Genomic DNA, 6,238 nt, shown 5'->3' with positions numbered 1-6,238 from the left:
CCTACATCCTGTGTCTTTGTTGTATTGTATCGATCTGGACGACCAAGTAGCTTGATGTAGCCTATCTACTAGGGGACCCCTATGTCTCCTTATATACTCTGGAGGAGGTAGGGTTACAAGGTAAGTATCCTATTTGGTACTATACAATGTCTTACGGTGCACGCTGAGCAGCGCCGTGCACGCCTTGATCTTATGGGCCGGGCCACCTCTGATGGTGCGGCCCATGTCTTAGGGGCCATACCCCCACAGCTAGTCCCCAAGCCTGACAGTAGGTGACATAGTCACGTGGTGCCAGGGTCATAAAGTAGAAAACTAGTAGAGCAGGCAGCCAGTCCTCGGGCGTAGCCTCGAGATGAGAACAAGCACATTCACCGTAAGGTGAAGTGTGCCCACTTAGTCCCCGAGCCTACTAGAAGATGAAGAATGAATCTTGTAGCAGGGTCAAAGAAAAAGAAGTCTAAAAGCTTGCCGACGTCGTCTGACATGTGTGTATCAAGACTCCAGATGTGCTGCCCAAGATCAGCACCCTGATTCGAACAGCATGGAGCAGCTTGATAGCACACCGATGAGACATAGCAAAATCCGACCACCAAGGGAGCATCGAGGAGTCCCCGGCGTCACTTGCAAAGACCAAGCACCGAGGAGCGAGGAGTCCCCGGCGTCGCTAGCGAAGACCGAGAACCAAGGAGCGAGGAGTCCCCGGCGTCGTTGGCGATGACCGAGCACCGTGGAGCAAGGAGTCCCCGGCGTCGCTGGCGATGACCGAGCACCGAGGAGCGAGGAGTTCCCAACGTCGCTGGCAATGACCGAGCACCGAGGAGCGAGGAGTCCCCAGTGTCGCTAGCGATGACCGAGCACTGAGGTGTCCCCGGCGTAGGTGACGATGTCCGAGCACCGAGGAGCGAGGAGTCCCCGATGTCATGGGCGATGACCGAGCACCGAGGAGCGAGGAGCGAGGAGTCCCCAGTGTAGGCGGCGATGTCCAAGCACCGAGGAGCGAGGAGTCCCCAGCGTTGCTGGCGATGTCCGAGCACTGAGGAGCGAGGAGTCCCTGGCATTGCTGGCGATGTCTGAGCACCGAGGAGCAAGGAGTCCCCGGCGTCACTGGCGATGACCGAGCACCGAGGAGCGAGGAGTCCCCGGTGTCACTGGCGATGATCGAGCACCAAGGAGTGAGAAGTCCCCGACATCACTGGTGATGTCCGAGCACCAAGGAGCGAGGAGTCCCCGGCGTAGGCAGCGATGTCCAAGCACCGAGGAGTCCTTGGCGTAGGCGGCGAGATCCGAGCAACGAGGAGTGCCCAGCGTAGGCGGCAAGGTCTGAGCACCGACCTAGCTGACGACGTCCATGCGGTGAAGTGTGCCCACTTAGTCCTCGAGCACGAAGAATCCGAGGGCCAAGGAGTAACCGGCGTCGCTGGTGATGAAGCACAAACGATGAACAGTCTGGTCGACTGGTCGATGGTGAAGTGACCGGCGAACAGTCCGATCAACTGGTCGGTGATGGAGTCCATGAACCAAGCGGTCCGACCAGTTGATCGATGGAGAAGTCCAAGCACCAGGTGGTCCGATCACCTAGACAATGATCCTGCAACACAAACATGTAGGACGGGTAGTACATGATGTACAAATAAATAAACTCCAGAGAAAAATCAGCATTGGTGATGAAACGACGTATGCAGTTCGGCGATCAGTTGGCGTGAAAATATATTTATATTTAATATAAACCGCCCGACCAGTTAGTGTGTAGCTGAGTCTCCAGCCCTAGCTAGCCCATAGTCCATAACGTCGAGCGTGGAGCCCGTGCACATGTAGGAGGAACAGGCGTGACTAAGGAGCCATTGCCGACCACCCATAACGCAGAGCGCGGAGCCCGTAGCACATGTAGGGAGGAGCCGGAGACAGGGCCATCTCTAGAGCCGTCCAAGCATGAACAGGATTGTTTAGGGGTTTGGAAAATCATTTGGAGAGCAAACATGGAGAAAACAGTTCGGAGAAACATCATGGCGATATACGGAGATTGGAGAATATTTAGGAAAATATTAAAGCGTGACTTAGCTTTGGATGGAGCATCTGGTCAGCGGCGTATGGCATTATCTGATCGGCGTTGACGGCGAACACCCGATGGGCGATGAGTTGTTGGTGAAGGCGACCTCAGAGGTGGTTCTGAGATCGGATCTGCTGTCACGGGGGCTGGTGTAGCAGCGATGAATCATCATCGTCGGCCAGCATGGATCTCCATGAGATTGATGACAAGAACATGATGTTGATTTGAGGTCCATCTAGCTCACCATGGATCAAGCGCACACCCTTACCTGGCGTGCCAACTGTCGACAGAATATGCTTGACAGTCCATCGAGGGGTATCCGCGTTGGTAGATTTGTCGGTGGAGGTGCGCGTGATCAGGAACCGGATGGTGACACAAGGCGCAGAGATAGCAATTTAGACAGGTTCGGGCCGTCTGATCAACGTAACACCCTACATCTTGTGTCTTTGTTGTATTGTATTGATCTGGATGACCAAGTAGCTTGATGTAGCCTATCCGCTAGGGGACCCCTACCTCTCCTTATATACTCTGGAGGAGGTTGGGTTACAAGGTAAGTATCCTATTTGGTACTATACAATGTCTTACGTTGCACGCCGAGCAGCGCCGTGCATGCCTTGATCTTGTGGGCTGGGCCACCTCTGATGGTGCGGCCTATGTCTTGGGGGCCATACCCCCACAGACCGCCATTTACCATCCAAAACAGGAGAAATAAGCAAACTTTTGGCACATATGCATTTACTTTGAAATAGTTCCATTTGTATTGGAAGAAACATGTTTTGCAGGACACACATTCAAATACAAGTGGAAAACAAAGCAAAAGGCGGAAAGCAGAAAGCATAAAGCAGAAGTGTGCAGGAGAAACAGATGGAGAAGCCCACCTTCACTCCACATTTGGGCCGAGCACTGATGTGGGAGGGGCCCAGGCCCACCCAGGAACCGACCACACGAAGGCAGTCACGAGGTGGTCCCACTAGGGTGTGGGCACACCAAGGGTGTGGCCGTACCCTAGGGGCTACCACCTAGGCCTGGCTTCCAACGACGGATGCATGGCGGCATGCATAGGTGGTTTAGGCTAGTTTCCTTATTTTTGAGCGCCAAACTGACCATCTCACTAGTATAAGAAGAGGGGTAGATCTCTCCTTTGACACGCACAGCATTTGAGCTACACACCTCACCTCTCTACTTGTAATCTTTAGTTCTTGGTAGTAGTTTGGAGCTAGCAAGAGCTATCAAGGAGGGCTTGGCTCCTTCAAAGAAAAGAGAGAAAGCTTGGTATGAATACAAAGATAATTTCTTCCAAAGTCATGCTCTCATATCTTCAATATAGTAGTGCATATGAACTTGAGTATAGTTGTCTTGTTATAATCATGATATATGAACTAGCATATAGTTTGTGTGTTATGATCTTAACATGTTCAACTTTATGCTTAACTATTCATATGACTTGTATAAGTAGAAGTAGAGCTAGGGATGAGGTGATGGTTCATCGTTCCTTCTGGTTTGCCCATATTCTTGCTTGTCGATCTGTAGGGTTGAAGTCCCGGGGGAGATGGGTAGTTTTCTTGCACACGGGCGTGGTGTTTAGATGCACGGGAACCTTTGGATATGACGGCGCCCCCCGAATGAGGGGTAGATGGTGGGTGGTGATAGCCCTATCCATCCCTTGTAATCCCCCCATGTTCTTGTACTGTGTAGGAGTCTTAAAGTCTCACATGCGCTGGCAGACCAGTTCCCGGAGATCTCCCTGTCTATCTTAAACTTAGTTCTAACTCTAGTCATATAACTTGTATGATCATTGACTTTTCTTTGCATAGCTATATTAGAACATGCTGGCTCTATGTAGGAACATTCTTTTATTCTTTGTTTTCCTTTTATCCTTGAGGTTGACTCAGATGTGTGTCCACTATCCTTGAAATACCATTATCACCCCTGTCATGAACTATTGGTTTACTAATGCAAGTATGTAATCTTGTTCATACTCATGCTAGACTCTTACACCTTGCCCTCCTTTGGGAAAATATAAATAATGATACCCTGAATACTTCCGGGTGAAATGCTACAACGATAGATCCGTGCGCTTGTGGATATTTTCTGTAATCATTAAGAACTATCATAGTTGGTGTTTCTTGGCAGCGGCGCTAAGGTTTACTCAATGTTAGTGATGGTGTTAAGAAATACCAATAAGTATTTCTGGCGCCGTTGCCAAGGATGGACTTAAAACCTCCACACTTGGTGATTGTGCTAAGAATTGCCAAAAAACATTTCTGGCGCCGTTGTCGGGGAGGGCATAGGTTAAAGAATCTAGTCGGACATGATCATGAGCACATGCATGTAATGGTAGCCATAGTTTATGCAGGCTAATTCTGCTTGTTTTGTTCCTATTGTGGATGAAAACATGATAGTGTATGACAAATTACAACCTGCCGAAAAATTACACCGATAATCTAGAGGCGCACCTAAGGAAGAACAGGTCCCTTACCGCTTCTTCCTCTGCTACCTCACCGAATGTTGAGCTAGTCACCCCTGCACCATCTGCTACTACCGCTGTGGCCAAGACACTCCATGACTACTCCACCCCTGCTGTTGCCAACATGCCCATTGGGCCCGCTATCAATATGGGAGCTAGAAACTTCAAGCTGTGCACTGGCCTGATTACGATGGTGTAGGCAAACCAATTCTGTGGTTTGCCTAGCGAGGACGCAAGTGCACACTTGCAACACTTCCTAGAGCTATGCGACACCATTATCATCAAAGATGTCACACCAGCTAGCATAAGGCTCCGTCTATTTCCCTTCTCCCTCATGGGAAAGGCAAAATAGTGGTTCTATAAGGAGAAGGAAACTGTCAGTATGTGGGAAAAATGTTCTGCGGCGTTCCTCATGAAGTGTTTCCCCATGGGCAGAACCAATGCCCTGAGGGGGAAATTTTCAAATTTCTAGCAAACTTCAATGGAGTCCATCCTCGAGGCATGGGAGAGGCTACAGGATTATATCCAAGCATGCCCACACCATGGGATGGAAAACTAGCTCGTGCTCTAGAACTTCTACGTAGGGGCTCAGGCCCATGTCAAAGGGGCTCATGGATGAAACTGCTGGAGGAGTGTTTCTCTCCCTCACCATCAATGGAGCTATGGCTCTCATCGAGAAGATGGTGGCCAATCAAAGATGAGAGGAGGAGCAAAAACAACAAAAAGACATACATACCGTGAAGGAGACGGATATGCTTGCCACAAAAATAGTTTTGTTACTATCAAGACTAAACGAAAGGGCCCATGAGAAGGAAGCTATGAAGGCAACTGTTCAGGCCATAGAGTCACAAATGACTTGCGAAGTCTGTGGTGAGGTCAAACATTTGGGGAACAACTGCCTTAAGACCTATGAAGACGCTGCATACATCAACAACGGGTTTCGACAGAACAATAATGGGTGGAATAATCAATCCCGCCCGCAAGGAGGTAATTCAAATTTCAATTCGAATCAACCTACCTTGAGGTACCTAGTGCTAGGTCAAGATGAAATTAATGAAAATATCACTAAAAAGCTTACTTATAATGACAAAACATTTGAAAACATAAATTCAAAACTTGAAAATTTATCCTCCACTATTATGAACCAATTAAGTTTTAATAAAATGATAGAAACATAAATTGTTCAAATAGCTGTTGCTATTCCTATCAATCGTTCGGAGAAAATCCTAGGACAACCCGAGAATTCTCCCGAGTTTGTTCATGCAGCTGTAGAGCAATAGAGGAGGAGATGTCTTGCCGATGGACTATAAATGTCGGGCCCTTGCCGAAGGTAAATCGTTAGTTATCTTTTAAAAATTTAAACATTCAAAATTACAAAATTTTTAAAATTCAAAATTTAAAATTTGCTTCCAATATAAACTTTCTAGAAAAATAAAATAAAAATCATTTTATGATAGTATAGATCTTTCTTTTTTCATTTCTCATTTTTAAAGTATTTTTGAAAATTCAAAATATAATAAAAGTTTTATGAAAAATAAATTTTGGGAGCAAAATTTCAAAACTGAGGAGAGCACCAATGGTCATGAGGTTGAAATAGCCGTTGGACACCACCTATCAAAGGGGGGTAGCAGTGGGCCCACCATAGGTGTGGGCGCACTAAGGGTGCGACCGCACCCTACAGGTGGCTGTTGGCCCCATGCCTTCGCCAACGGCTACTAGCCGTT

General features: G+C 48.1%; 1 non-coding gene across 1 annotated transcript; it reads right to left on the bottom strand.

The window, feature by feature from the left end:
- Nucleotides 1-4,956: 4,956 nt before the first annotated feature.
- LOC136519169 (small nucleolar RNA R71) lies at nt 4,957-5,063 on the bottom strand. The gene has a single exon (XR_010774730.1). It is a non-coding gene; the product is annotated as a small nucleolar RNA R71 (small nucleolar RNA).
- Nucleotides 5,064-6,238: the final 1,175 nt, after the last annotated feature.

This window comes from Miscanthus floridulus, chromosome 17 (genome assembly GCF_019320115.1).
Source record: "Miscanthus floridulus cultivar M001 chromosome 17, ASM1932011v1, whole genome shotgun sequence".
In the NCBI taxonomy this organism is placed as follows: domain Eukaryota; kingdom Viridiplantae; phylum Streptophyta; class Magnoliopsida; order Poales; family Poaceae; genus Miscanthus; species Miscanthus floridulus.
This window is presented reverse-complemented; position numbering and strand designations above follow the sequence as displayed.